Genomic DNA, 15,084 nt, shown 5'->3' with positions numbered 1-15,084 from the left:
ACTGAAAAGGCTAACGCTCTAGAGAATTCGCGCGCATACCCGAAATCTCGCAATGGACGTCGATAAAAACTATCCCCCGGCGCGGTCAGTAATGGAAACATTCGCCACGAGGAGAATAGATCGATCAAACGATCCGTAAAAATCCTTTCACCGAAAGCTTGCATCACGGTACGCGTGACACCGCCGTTACGTATCTGATTATCGGGCGGAAAGCAGGCTGCCGCGGTGTTCGATGCCACGGCCTGAGCGTAAAAGATTGCCATTCCCACGGATTACAATGGAATACTTACGACTGGCTAATAAAAAGCAGCGGTGGTTGCGATAAAACGGGGCTCTGAGCCTGGTCATAAAAATTCCCTTTGAGTGACATATTGCGACGCGGCGGAAGGGGTATTTGGCAAGCAGAGAGCGTAAAAACGACGGAGCTCAGGGTCGGTTGTTTCCTTCTTCCGCGGGACATTGGCGACAGAGAGAAATCGATTAACTACTTACTTTAGCCCGAAGGTCGGCGGTCGGGGCGATCGATCGGATCGAGCGTTGATCGAAAACGTCGGCTCAAAGTGGTGTCGTTTATACCGTCGTTAATTTCGTCGGGGCTGGAAGAGATATCGATAGCAAAAAGGAAACAGCTCGCGGCAACGTTTGGCGATAAAATACTAAACGCGCGACGAGGGTGGACGGTTCGGTGCGGGGTGGATGGGCAGGTAAAAATAGAGGTGAAAGGTGAACGAAGCTCTGCAGCGAAAAACCGTACCCCGTTGCCCGTACAAATATCCGCGCAAAATGTCTGTTTCTATCCGTTCCGCGGAGAATTTTTACCTTTCAGCGATACAGTCGCTATTAGTATGACGTTCGGTTGAAAAGCTACGGCAAAGTTATTTCCAGAAATAACTTTTGTCGAATGTGCCCGTTCCTTTGGAAGTCCCCATGGCGGAGCGGTTTCGTTCGTGCAAAACGGATCGGGTCGGCGGGGTACCTTTTCTGCTTAACTTATCACAGACCACGGCCACACGCTGCGCGGAGTGGCCTGGCTACAAACGCCAAACGCATCGAATAACCGCCTCGCCTCTCATCTTATTAGAATACACTTCACACGTATGGAAACAATAAATCATTTCCTTTTAAAGAAGATCGATTTGAAAGACCCAGTGAACGGGTGAAACTCTAATGTCGCGGCGCCATTGAATAGTAACGATCCAAAAACGAACGTCGAGGCGAGTTAAGTGGAACGACATAATACAGCTTCATAGGGAGAATACTTAATAAACTGCCGCGTTTCGACTGTTTCGGTCGCCGGAGCGAACGCGAAACGTCGAGCAACAGTTCTTCATCAGACCCCACTGCGCTGCATCGTCCTTTGACATGCACACACTCTTTGTGCCGTAGCAAGCCGTTTCTGCTTCTTAGATTCCCCTCGGGCCGGGGGTGGACAAAATTAAAGTTTACTACGGTTTCAATATAATCCGCCAGCGTTCCACGTACGTGTCTACGTATGTACGTGTGTGTGCGCGCCCCGTTTGCAGGCTGGCTGTGCAGGATGATCCCGGGCGAGTCTCTGTGCGTGAATCGGGCGAGCAGCGAGGGCCAACGAGGTTCAGCAAGGCATAATATTTCGGATGAAGGATATCGCGTGTCATAAAGCACGGTGCAGACGTCAAACGGGGAGGACGAGATGTCGAGCTGGCTGGCCCGTGGCAACGAACGCGAAACAAAGGATAGCGTGCACGCTCGGGGGTTGGAGGCGGAAGATGGTGAACGCGGGAAAAGAATAAACGGCGGAGGCCGGGAAAGACGAAGGGGCCACGGCAGGTCAGAGGAGGAAAGTAGGGATTCGGACGGAACGAATTCATAACTTTGTAGCGTAGAAAATTTTACCGCTGCTCGTAAAAGAGCCACGCTTATACGGTCTGGCCAATCGACGCCGAGCAAATACGCGAAAGACGGGGCCCGACGCCCGTTCACGATGCAGCCGCGTATTCGCACCGCTTATGGAAAACGCGGCCGATGGGTCTGAAAATCGATGATGATCGGGGGGAAGGAGAGATGGAGATCAACGCCGTTTCGCTACGCTATCCCGCGTTACGACCGATCATTCAGCTACGTCGCCGTGATGAACTGTGGCGAAACAATTTTCATAACTTCTCGTTCTTCACTGATGCATATATATGCAGGAATGCTAATAAATTAGTAACGATAAGCCCGAAGGTAAGATTTCCACGATGTGGCCATTTAGATAAATCAATGATACGGGACCAGGTCAACAAAACATATTGTATCGGTATCTTCGCTGCGCCCGATACAAATGGCCGTGGTTCTGCGTTTAGAGGTCGTTACTGGAGCCCATCGTATATCACTGAATTACTATAATTCGCAACACCGAGATGGATTTTTACGGCCATTTGTCGGCCGAGCGAAGAACACGTTCCCCACCTTTTACGAGCCTGGCGAACATGTTTACCGTGCGTGAAACATTCCTGTTTACACGCTACGATTTTAGCAGTAACCAGCGAGGGAAAAAGGCGCGTGCAGGCTAAGGTGTGCCATAAATCGCGTTCGATTCGACGAAGAAAAGTCGTACGGCAAAAGCACCGCAGGAAGTTAAACTGTTTCCTGTCTATAAATCCTGGCTACACCGCGTCTGATAAATTCTCACGATGAATCGACTGCAATTTCTTCTCATTTGCGATATAACACCGGACGCTACTATCCGCAAAAAGCTCCTATACATCCGTCCAATTTCTATCGCAAGAAAAAAGCGTCCAAGAGCGATCTTATCTATCTTTAATCCACTAATCAGTTTCTTCCTTCAACTAAAACCTGCAAGAACCAGACTGTGTATCCAGAGAAACTGAGCGAGCGAATCAACACGGAGTAGAGAGTCACCATCGCGTACGTGTACCGAAAAGTTCGGCCAGCTCATTCGAACCCACCGTTTCCACCCCAGAATTCACTCGTCTGCCCAAGACTCTAAACCAATTACCCTGTCCCCCGAACCGAAAGATAAAAAGAAATATCCCATCATCCGCGCATTCGTTCCCCATCGACGGTATTAACGATTCATCCCGCGACCGTGAGCGATCGACGCCGGCCAACGGGAGGCCCCGCGAAAAAGCCGGGCAGGGCGAAGGGCTAAACGAAAATAATGAGAAACCGATCGAAATTACTTTACAAGGTCCGCGGACGGGACGGGTGGGGTGGGTGGCGCGTGCTTACACACGTTAGCTCTAACCGGAGAGGGGTGTAAAGGGTGGGGGGTGGCAATGGAGAACGAATTTCTCGGGCGACTCGATCCAACTTCAATTGGAATATCGAACGAAATGACAGCGCAAAGGATGCAGGCTGATGGCGCGGTGGTATGTGCAGCGCGGGCGGCGCGGCAGTGCGTAAGTGGACGCGGATAAACGGAAACCAAACGTTGAGTTCGGTTAATGTCCTGCGGACAGCCGGGCAGATGAGGTTGCCCTGACGTTGATAGGTTCCCAGGTGGGAGTAGAAGAGAGGACGGCCGCTAGGAGGGACGCGAGGGGGGCGGGTAGGTGTGCAGTGGGGAAGGTTGAACGTGTGCGGGAGGGAGAGAGGGCGAGAGGGTGCGGAGCACAGGAGGGTGACGCGCACAGACACCAGCAAGGATGGCTTTACAGGCGAGGGACTGTAAAGTGGTAACCACAGAGCACGGTGAGGGAGCCATCGGGAACAGATTGCAGCACCCTTCGCCCCTCCCAACCCCTATACCCATCCCCTATCTCTCTCTATTGTTTCTCTTTCTTCGCCTAGCTGCCCCCGTTATCTCGCTCCAGCGAACGGTTCGCCCAATCGGCGGACGTGTATGTGCCCTGACACCACCGCCTGTCGCATCCTCGTTCACCGTTTCACGTCCCTGCTTACCTCGCGGGCACAAAATACCTGACAGCCCTATTGCCAGTCCCATTAACAGGTGTTAGAGCGCGCAATTAACTCGAAATCCCGAAGCCGCTCTCCACGCGGGATTGATCGCTTCTGCTGCCCTCCTCTTCCTTCGAAAATAACCGTCCGCTGGAATTTTCGCCCGGTCAGCTACGTGTACAGGTCCCCCCGTTCTCCGACGAAGGATTCAAACACACGCCAAGCTTCTCAGGGAACTCGGAACACGGGAAATACCGTGGAAGGGGGCAAGACGTGTATCGAGTGCTAATAGTAGATGTAGCAGTATCGAGAATCTTGTTAATAATATTCGTACTCCTATCTTATTGCATGGTAACGCTAGACCACACACTGCAAAAATGACTGCGGCAAAACTACAGGAACTGGAGTTGGAACTTCTTCATCATCCTTCATACTCACCAGACCTAGCCCCCACTGACAACCACTTCTTCGGAAATTTGGACAACTTTTTAATAGGAAAACAATTTAATTCCGACAATGCTGTAAAACTGGCCTTCCAGAAATTCATTGACTCTCGTCCGCCAGGGTTTTATACCACCGGCACGAACAACCTGCCGCTTACATGGCAAAAGGGTATAGACAATATGGGTGCATACTTTGATGAATAAAATAATTCCTTATATTTGTAAGTTATCAACCAACTTTGCCTGTTTCTCTACAAATTTCATCCTTGACGGCCTGATACCAGATGGGTGCGCCTACAATCTGATGATAGAAACACGAGAACGCCCGCAGACCCCGCGATCGAACCGAAAAATTGCTTCACCAGCAGCCCCGGGGCAAGTGCATTAAGTATCCAAGCCGCCGATGGTCAGCGATCGTAAAACTCCAAGCAAAAGTTTCAACCGTCTTTGAGGGGGGGGGGGGGGCAATATCGAATGCCGTGAATACTGACGAACAAATTTATACGTCTCCCTGGCCATTTCCGCGGGCAGTGTACCGGGATACGTGTTCCCAGCCGTGAGGAAATTCGTTGCGCATAGTTGCGCATTATTTAATAGAAATTCTCAGTACGGTGTATTAGCATCGTGCACGGTCCATAATATGATCGCAAACAGGGCGCGCGGGACGGCGATATAAAACGCACCGTGAAAACTTCCAGCATCCGTGGGGGCCGGGCGAATTCCGGGGATTCTGAAAGTAGTTTCTTTTCCGCGGCGCGATAACTGGCAACCACAGAGGCCGAGGTCGAAGCACGCTAATGCAGTTTCCCCGAGAAGATCGGTGGGATGGGACGGGATTCGGTAGAGAGGGCTGCTGCAGCCACCGTTTGACTGGGGCCGCCATCGACACGACGGGGGAACACAACGCGTATACGCGGGCGGGCGTAGGTACCCCCTTCGCCTGGCCACGTTTAATCAAATTCACGGATTTCGCGTGGAAACGAGGATTCGAGGAGCCCGTAGAATCACGGTGTCCGGTGATGGTGGTCGGAACCAGCCGCGTTTACCTGGTAAAGTTCCGTTGTTGAGCGCGAGACAACGGGAGGACAGGAGCGGCCAACACTTACGCCTGAACACGGCCGGGATTGGAAGGAAACAGAGAGACAAAATCCTATTTCGCGACACTCGACTATGCTTTTTAAACGACTATCCAGCCGGGCTTGTCGCCCAGCCAACGGTCCACGCCCGTGGCCCGCGCGTACCGCTCCCAGCAGTCTCCTCGATTCTTCGATCAGCCAGAGCCTGGGACCAGTGGATCTACGATGCATTGAGAGCCGTCCCACGTACACAGATCCCGATTTCGCTTGCAATTTGCGCGCCCCCCAGCGAAACGAGTGCTCAGGGGGAAATCAAACGGAGGCCCCGAAAACGAGGGAGAGAAAGGAGGCGTAGGGAGGAGGAGGAATATTCGAGGCACCGGCAACCCTGATAATGGGGAGGGCATTTGATCGCGTGACGGTGGAATGCCAGTCATTAGGAGATGGGATTCTTTGGGAGTCCTTTAATTCGACGCGCCACCGAAATAATGGGTTTCGTGGTTCGGATCAAGTGTAAGGGTAGTTTGTGTTTACGGGAGAAGTCTTATTCTGAATTGCTTTAGATGAGTTTCTTAGGATATTGGAAACATTGTAAATAGATTATACGCATTATATTGGCGTCTGCATGGAATTTTCAATGCACTGTTGAATATGATACAAGTGAGATGGTAATTTAATTAGAAACTCCTAGCAGCTGTTACGAAAGCCTGCATCCCTTGATCATCACCTGCGGAGCTTTTCTACGCATAAAGCTCTGCCTCCATCCCCTATACTGTAACACTGAACCTGAGACTGTAATCTTAATTAGAAAACCCTAAAGATAGCTGTTACAGAGACCTTCCAATAATTCTTTGATCATCGCCTCGAAGGATTCCCTGCGCGCAAAGCTTTGCCACCTATAAAAAGCATCCCTCAGACTGTTCGCCAACCCGATTTCTTGTTCGAGCACCAGTTTTTGTGCACGAGCGACTTTCAGGTAAAAGTTTATCCAAAACCCGGTAAAGAAACGCAAGTAAAACCTCGAGTACACTGAAGAATTCCCCATTCGCAAATATAACACAGATGAAACCCAACTGGAAGACCACCACCCTACTTCAGAACCTTTAAAAAAAAAAAACGTGGGTCAGACGATCGATCACCCTTCTGCGCAAGATATTATCATCAGTCTACTATTTGATAGTCTCGTCACAGAGACTTCCATCGATCTGAACATCGAAATAACGGAACCTAGGAGACGCGGAGGAAGAAGGGAACGCAGGAGACAGGAAAGGAGCGGAGAATTTGCGCGAGGAAGCCTGGAAACTACATGGCGGAGGTTCAGCGACGGGGTGGAAAGACAGAAACGTGTATGACGAATATACACGATGTATGTACCGGGACGAAGGATTGGTGTACAGGGTACATAAAGGCAGCGTGGCACATAGGACTAAAATACGTATACTACATACGTATGTACGGATTGCAACGGCAATTAAGTTTTACGGCCCTGCATCCAGGGAGAGACGCCTGTTTCGAACGCGTTGAGTGCCGCTCGTAAAACCAGCTAGGGATAACTGCACAGCGCACCCTGTTTATCTCTTTCCACTGCGACGCAGGTAGACGAGAGACGCGCTTAGTATCGAGTACGAACGGGCGCGTACACGCGGGAAATCGCGGCAGCAGGAGATCGATTAAAATTCCAATGATCGTCAAACAATCGTGCGTGGAATTCGTTAGCGACGGGCTGAATTTACGATACGGGATTACGCGTTACCCTTGAGTGCAAGGACATTTGGATTACGATGAGAATAGGTGTGGCAGGAGCAGAAAATTTAGAAAGATATGCATTTGTAAATTTAATCGATAACTGGAAATTTTGGTACAGTGCAGAAGGTGGAATTAAAGCTCAAGTGTAATATTATCGCCGCGGAAGATTTCACACGAAATATTCGAACTTTTGGAACGGCGATCGAAGAGATTGAAACACGTTTACAGGTTTCCCTTTCGATTAGTAATTCTAGCGTTAATTCTTCGCAATTGACGAGCGGGACACTCGCGGATATTCGATGGAAGTATACGTCATTTCACATCGCGCTGCCACCGTGACACAGAGGATGGATCGACGGGCGCATTATTATATTTCAAACGCACTAGAGCCCATCGATGGCGTTTGATTGACGACAGGGCATATTGAAGTACGCGTTATGCCATCGAAATTCCTCTCAACGGCTTCGAAAAGCAAGGGAACAGGGGTAGCGAGGCGCGGAGGGGCCAGAGGAAAAGCTGTTTATAATAACCAGGCAGACAATTAAAGTTTCCTCGAAACTGAAGAACGTCAAGCATGGCAGGGAGATACTTCGGACGATTTATTTAAAACCTGCGCGAGGGCAGTGGGAAATTAAAAAAGTTTTAATATGCTTCCCCATGCTCTCGACCATGGAACGCTTCTAACCTCTGATATGTTCCCTCTAAGATCATCGACTTCCTCAAGACGATTCTTCGAAGCGGACATCCGAGACGGTACCGATAACGACACCTAAATGTTGAATGGATTATGTCGGAGAAGAGACTCGGGGTTCGAACGGGGCTGGATAAGGGAAACGCGGATTTCGGTGGAGAGAAACGAGACGAGGGAGAAAAGAAAGGGGAAGAATGTGAAACAAAGTGCGGGAGGACGCGTGTTCGATTGCCATGAGAGAGTCTTCCACTGCTCCTCGTTCCCCCTCGAGCAATTATGCATAATAGGGGTAGCAGCTGGCCCGTAGCCACGTCTACCTGTTGCACGAGAGCCGAATCGCTCGTCGGCGCGAAACTACGGCGCCGTTCAAGAGGCCGTACCCGAGGGTGGAGGCAGGTCATTGTGAAAGAAAGAGGCCACGCGTCGGTTTAGGGTTGGATTTTCGGCGTCCCGCTCGGGGAAACGTGAAATCGTGTCAGGGGGTCAGCTTCGAGCGGCTTCAACATCCCTGTTGCGTGCTCGGCAGATCTGGCCTTTAGAGTATCGATGGCGTGTTCAAGGTGTATCTGTTTGACGACCCGTTGGAAGATCAACTAGCGCGGGGATGTGTTGCTGGTTCCGGTACGCACCGGAAATATTAATGAATTTCTGACAAATATGATTTTCCTCAAGTGGAGGGATGCGTGATGATAAGGAAGAGTTTGTGGGAAGCCGTATTTTCGGATTATTTGGGATTGAATTGTTTAATATCTGGTTGCAATGGGCGCTGGCGTTAGGAAGCACAGGAAATTTAATATCTACAGTTCTGATGGGCTATGGAAAAATTCAGAGGGAAGCGAACGAAATGATGAACCGAAAAAATATAACCGTGCCAATAATTCTACGATACTGCCTGTATCTATATGCACTACTGTTAAAAAAAATATATGGACACTATGTGCTACAACCCCTCGAAACTCCTCGGCTTTCATATGAAACGTTTTTCAATATTCGCGTGAATCAATTGAAATGAGACGCTTGATATGTACACTAGCGGACAAAAAAGTTACCACTATTTCGATTTGTTCTATTTTTGTTATTTTTTAGCATATATTTGGGACTGTGGTATGTTTAATATGCATATTCTGATGTAGAATTTAAAGCTGTATAAAACCCAGTTAAAGTTGAAGTTATTTAACTGACAAACAAAAGTGTTATATGACATTGAACGGGGTAACACATTTCTGGGGTCGACAGAGAAGTTACCACGTTTAGTAACTTTTTAGGTTGTCCTGAAAGCAAAAGGTGTCCCCACAAAATATTAGATTTTTTTCATTAATGTTCAAAAGTGGTAACTTTTTTGTCCGCTATTGTATGCACTTTATCTCATGACTGATCATGACTAAAAAGTGTTAGAAACAGTGACGAAATTATGAAAGTAGATCGGCCTCGTTATCAGGCGTGCCCACTGCGAGATACTACCGCTCAGAATTGAACGAAGTTAACAGCGAACTCGATTCTCTATTTAAAACAAACGACGACGCGAACGCTAGCTAAAACATTCCAACAGAATTTGTGATTTCACTCCGCTAGAAACCCTCGCTTCAAATTCCACTAAATACCCACACAGCTCCCCTGTGCAAACGCTATTGTCATTCTAACGTCGTTTTTACCACGCAAAGATTTCTCTGACCATCGCTGGAAGGCCTCCAATTTTTGCAGACAGAAGAAACCGCCGGCGAAAGTCTTCCTGCCATAGTCTTTCGCGCTAGTAGCGTCGTCCGCAACGTCGCCCAGCTCGCAACAGAGGAGTCCAACAGCGTTTCTCGAACTTCCAACGAAAAAAGATAAAAGCGAACGGCCCCAGCAGCTTCTGGATGGGAAGCATTCGCCGCGCTCGTACAATCGGCGATTCAAGTTCCAGTTTAGCTGTCGTTAAAGTTTAATCCGCGAATGATTTGTTTCGCTATTATTGCGGTTAGGAATTGAATCGCTAACTAGGACGGCATTGTCGCGCGACCGCTGTCCTCGCAGAAGGGAAAACAGAAATTTTGAACGGGGGCGCGGTAACGCGGCTAGTCTTTTGTGCGCCGCGCGATTCGCAGAGACGCGGGAGTTAACAGTTGTCGGCGCGAGTTCGCGTATAGGAAATTCCGAATACAATGCCGCCGGTATAATTAATTGTTTCCGTGTACCGTTTTAATATAATTATACAAGGTAGCCAATGGTACTGCTAATTGCGAAAGTTTGCTCGGTCTACGCCCTGCATTCCCGCGAACCCCGACGGTTCGCTGATGTCACCACCCAGCGGCCGAGCTTTTTACATGTCGCGTGACCCACGGGAATTATTAATATCACTTCTAACCGCAATATACGAACCGCGGGGCGAACGCAAAAAAGTATTATTAAGGGCTGCTTCGCGGGAAATGGTCGTTGGCTGGCGACTAATGCTCCAACCACTCTGCGGAGCTACACATCTTCCTTCTTACTGTTATCAGTCTGCCACTTCGTCATGTTATAGTTGTTAGTAAAGGATGAATGACGTACAGAGACATCAGTGACTGTTATGGTATTAAAGAATTTTCAAGTATTGCTGAATTGGGGTTGATTGGTAGGAAACAGAGCTTTTTGAGAAGTATGGCACGAGATTAGAAGATTATAAATATGTATGGAGGAACATCAGTCTTGAGAAAGCTACAGTAAGAACATAGAAGATGTGGTTAAAAGCATGGGATAAGTTTAACAGGGTAGCAAGTAGATGAAAGTGTAATAGAAGAATTGTTTTAAAATTTGTAGATGTTTTTAGAGGTCTTATGAATCTGAATAAATTTCACTCGAAAGAATTTCGCAAATAATACAGATTTGAGAAATTGTAAATGTAAAGTGACACAGTTCTAGCGCGTCTGACCACATAGGAGCCCTTTTCCTTGGCATCTAGCTGGTCTCCCAGTTCAGTGATACGTGTCACATTATTAGGGTTTCACATTATCCTATGCGTAGCGTCTTCTATGAGAATTATCTTGAAACTTCCTTCAAAAGAAAATTACATGGTTTAATATAAACTTCGTAAAGGAAATTTCATTCAAGATTCTCCAATCTAATCACCCTTTACCTTATTGGGAAACTTTTTAAATCTCCTTTTTCCACACCGAACAGAGAAACACATTCCAACTTAATCTTTTCCCCACCTAGCATCCCCTTCGCGCAAATTCGTTTTAAAGAGAGCCGAACTCGTCATATCGACGATAATAAATTACCACGGCACGCACGCAGGCAGAATACTTTCCTTCGCGAAATGATATTCCCAACTCCCTTTGTCTCCCGTGGAATTCCACCAGGAGATAAATAAGAACGGAAAGGAACTGCTAACGAAAGATCATTGACGGTCGTTCGAATTAAAGGCGAAAGGAGGGGGAGGGCAGATGGTTGCGCAACGAGGAGTATCAAAATTAGCGAAACTTGAGCGAGTCGCGCGCGCTCTCCTTATAAACGAGCAGAAATGTATTTCAATGGAGGGTACAGCTGCCTGGAACAAACAGACAGGTATGAAAGGAGCGGAAGATGAAAAAAAGGAAAAGACATTGGCGCGGAGCAGAGAGGGAAGTGCAGAGGACATAGAAGAAGGGGCGGCGGAGAAGGAAGAAGATAGCAGTCGATGGAAAAGGAACAGAAAGGGATGAGGCGCAAAGTCAGAGATCAGACGATGCGAATAATTGAAATTTTCCGGAACGAGAACTTAACTTCTCGTTCGAAGGGGCGCGCAACAGAATGTGTACGTATCCCCGTCGACCTCTGTACCGCCCCCATCTATGCAAACATTCGTCGCACCTCGTTGTTCAGGAGTTTCCCGATACGCTGGCGTGCGAGAGAGAAAATCTCAAGAAGCCCGAGTCCTGAAGCCAGAATGCTGAAAAAATTCGTGGCTTCTACGGGCATATCGTATGTACCTGAGAAATCGAGAGAATCCACGTGGCTACGAAGTTCGTGTTTGAGGAGACCCAGGAGGGCAGAAATATTGTACGTTCTCCGGAGAGAGATTGGAAGGCAACCTGTCTGCAGCTGGATTGCCGATTTAAACCGAGTACCTGGGATGCTCAGCTGAAGAGAAAATATGTGAAGGCGATACAGTAAATAACAGAGTGGTACTAAGAAATTCGTGAAAGTTCCGAGAAATCCAAAGGGTTCGATTATCGTGCAACAGGGGCATTCCTCTAAGTTGCTGTGGACTTGTTCACTTAAAATTAGCTCTGGAATCCACTAGAGCAGGATCCGTATTTCCTTCTGGCTCGCCCCGTGCAGACACACGAGCTCCTGTGCACACTCTTTGGAAGCATCGTTTCAGTCGGGTACGTGACTTCCGTGTCTTCACAGTACACGCAGCAATTCGATTCGTCTCAGACTGAATAGACACACCCTCGCGCTCTTACCCCCGAGAATGTTATAACAACTTTTCGTTATTCCGCGCGAGTTAACGGGAATATATGTGAAACGGAATGGAGTTTTTTTCCCCCATTCCGAGCACCTCTCATCCATACTGAAATTACTTTGCTGGCTGCAGGCAAACAGGGCGCGCAGGGGTCCTTGGAACCGTGTTAGCAGCGGAACACGCTCGAGCATGTACATGCTCCAAAGATGTAACGATCTATTTCACGAGCACCGACAGAGATGTACGAGCAGCTCGATGAAATTGAAACATTAATGTCGACATCGTTAATTAGCAATAGGAACTCGCCAATGTCAATCGAATCGATAGGTGCATCCAAAGTGTGTCCCAAACGAATTTCTCCGGATCTAAAGAACAATCTTGAACGATCCCAGTTTTACTTACAAGCACTGATACTATCTTCCTAACTTGATATCCTCTACCTCTGCCTACAAGCTCCTCCGCAACGATCTTGCCAAGCAGCCAATAAAAACGTCGACCTTCTTCGTTTCACGCTTTCGTTAGCCACCTCCCTGTCGCCCGTATCGAACGTTATAAAAATGTCTATCGCGGGGAGCACAGACGATGGACCTCTCTAAAGGACTCCGAGCGCCGTTTCGCCCCGAGTAATGCAATTACGGAGAGCGGGAGCCATCGAAATGGAAATTTCGCGACGAATTGCCACGGCACGCCGGACCAGAAACATTCAGGCGACACAAAGAGCCCAGCCCCCGTGATGCCTGTCGTCCGCGGAGGCGTCGCGAAAATAATAACGATAGGTATCCCCGCCTCGTGGGAGGAACAACGACGGGCGGGTGAAACAGCGAGGGGCGCCGGGCTGGCGGAGGAAAGAAAGGTTTTCGAGGAAGGTGCGTTAATTAGCAACTCCTCGCAGGAATGTGGATACCATTAATTGGCAAGCCGAACGAAGTTGGGCATTTAGAAACCGCAGCCAAGCTAGTAACGCTCAACCCATCCGCTGCGGGAACCGCTTGACGGAATGGATGCCTGAAGAGATCGCATCCACTGTGTCTACGTGTCCGCATAACGCGCTCGCGCCTCACGCGCACGGAAAAACGCTCGTTACCCGAAAACTCTCACCGAAGGCCAGATTTCCTCTGTCGCGCCTTATCTGCCTGGATCTCGCCGCAGCTTCTACTCTTCCCGACGCGAGCACTCCACTTCAAGCCCCCTCTGTCCAGCATCCAGGACAGCTAGACGGTTTCGCGCCAGAAAGAGCGGGCGAGTCTCTTCAGGAGTGCTTCTGGTCGTAAGTGAAATTAGTACCGACCGTGGGTCAGACCGTTTGGTCGTTCCACTTGCAGACAGAGTCTCATGTACAGTTGGCTAATTGCGGGGCGATGAAATTGATTATTAATAACTCTTTAGGGCACAGTAGACATTACGAAAGACAACATATAAGAAGAGAAGGAAGAGAAACATAGTTAGAAATTATATAGTACACGTGAAAGTAAAAGAGTGCAAATTAACACTAACAATGTATACGGAAAATAGATGTAGAGAGCCAAATAAGGTAATCGCGAGTCGGGACTAAAGTCGCATGTGTGACGTTGAAAAATAACAAGAGTAGGAGTTAAGAGTTAATTGCTATAATGAAGTGGCTGTGGGAAATATTCATATTTCATGCGTGCTGAGAGTTTTCAAGCACTGAAGTCTGTGTTCCTGGGTTTGGAAAGATTTTTTAAAGACTGAATACGTGACTCGGAGACTGGCGCGGGAATTTCTTGGTAGTGTGCGATAGTAAACGAGTAATCGAGTCGACGTTGAAGTCGTAGGATCAGTGCACTGTCACTGTGAAAAATACTCTTTCTAACGCGACACTTAAGCGGTCATTGGAGTCCACTTTCCAATTATCCCAGCAGTTACGGAGCACCAAGTACAGGGAATGTAACATTACTCTGTTAACCACCAAGTGCCGTTACTAGCGTACCTACGCGATCGAGACATCGCTCTGGAAACATTGTACTTCCCTTCCAACGATTCTGTAATAATTCCCCCCGCAACGTTCATCCAAGTGCAAGTACATGCTGCATAGAAACTTGATGGAAGATACCTATCAATGTATCCCCAGCAACGCCCGAGTTGCGCGCCACGCGAATTTGACACGCGGCGAAAAGGAAATCACGAACAGATTGCATAACGCAGCCGCTCGTAACGCGAAACATCGATCGGCAGACAGTATGAAAATCTAGCTCGCTCGAAAGTATAATAGAACAGCGTATCGCTGGACACCGTAAAGTCAACGGACCAAGGCACAGTTAGCCAGCCATTCGCTTTCTCCGGCTCGCGTGTTACGTCTATAAATAATAAAGCCACGGCCATTTCGACTTTCTCGATCGGTCAAAATCGCCACTTCCAATCTGGATGGACCGTGGCAGAAGAAAGCACCTGCGTCGCTGCGTTACACCTCGTTTAATGAACCGGAACGGCCCAGTAAATGCGCGCGAAACGGGCCGCTTTTAATTATACCCCACTAATTGCAGGAAGAAACGAAAACATTTCGCTCGCGAACGAAATCCGTTTCTCGTACCGCACGCTGATGGGGAGCGACTGAAACGACGTAATGCACGGCGGGCACCTTTTCACCACCGGCGGGTCCGTTTTGTTCGGTGCATCAACTCAAAATTCACTTTGTCCCCGTCGTTTAAATTCTATTTGAGTCCCCGTCTTATTGTCAGTTAAGATTCGCGCTGCTTCCCGGGCGAGTCTCGTTCACGGCATTGTCCCGACCGTGGAGCAATTATGCGTTACGACTGCCGCTATAATAAGCTCCCATGATCAATCTCCCGGCGTTTAAATTCTTGCCGGATTACCTACTTTGTT

The 15,084-nt window shown here is 48.6% G+C and overlaps 2 protein-coding genes across 2 annotated transcripts in view; one reads left to right on the top strand and one right to left on the bottom strand.

The window, feature by feature from the left end:
• The window catches only part of Qin (tudor domain-containing protein qin), a 181,547-nt gene that overhangs the window by 149,860 nt on the left and 16,603 nt on the right, over window positions 1-15,084 (bottom strand). The window lies entirely within an intron of this gene.
• LOC143376676 (uncharacterized) overlaps window positions 1-15,084 on the top strand; it is a 37,015-nt gene that overhangs the window by 7,100 nt on the left and 14,831 nt on the right. The gene's annotated exons all lie outside the window — the stretch shown is intronic.

Source organism: Andrena cerasifolii, chromosome 14, assembly GCF_050908995.1.
Source record: "Andrena cerasifolii isolate SP2316 chromosome 14, iyAndCera1_principal, whole genome shotgun sequence".
Lineage (NCBI taxonomy): Eukaryota > Metazoa > Arthropoda > Insecta > Hymenoptera > Andrenidae > Andrena > Andrena cerasifolii.
This window is presented reverse-complemented; position numbering and strand designations above follow the sequence as displayed.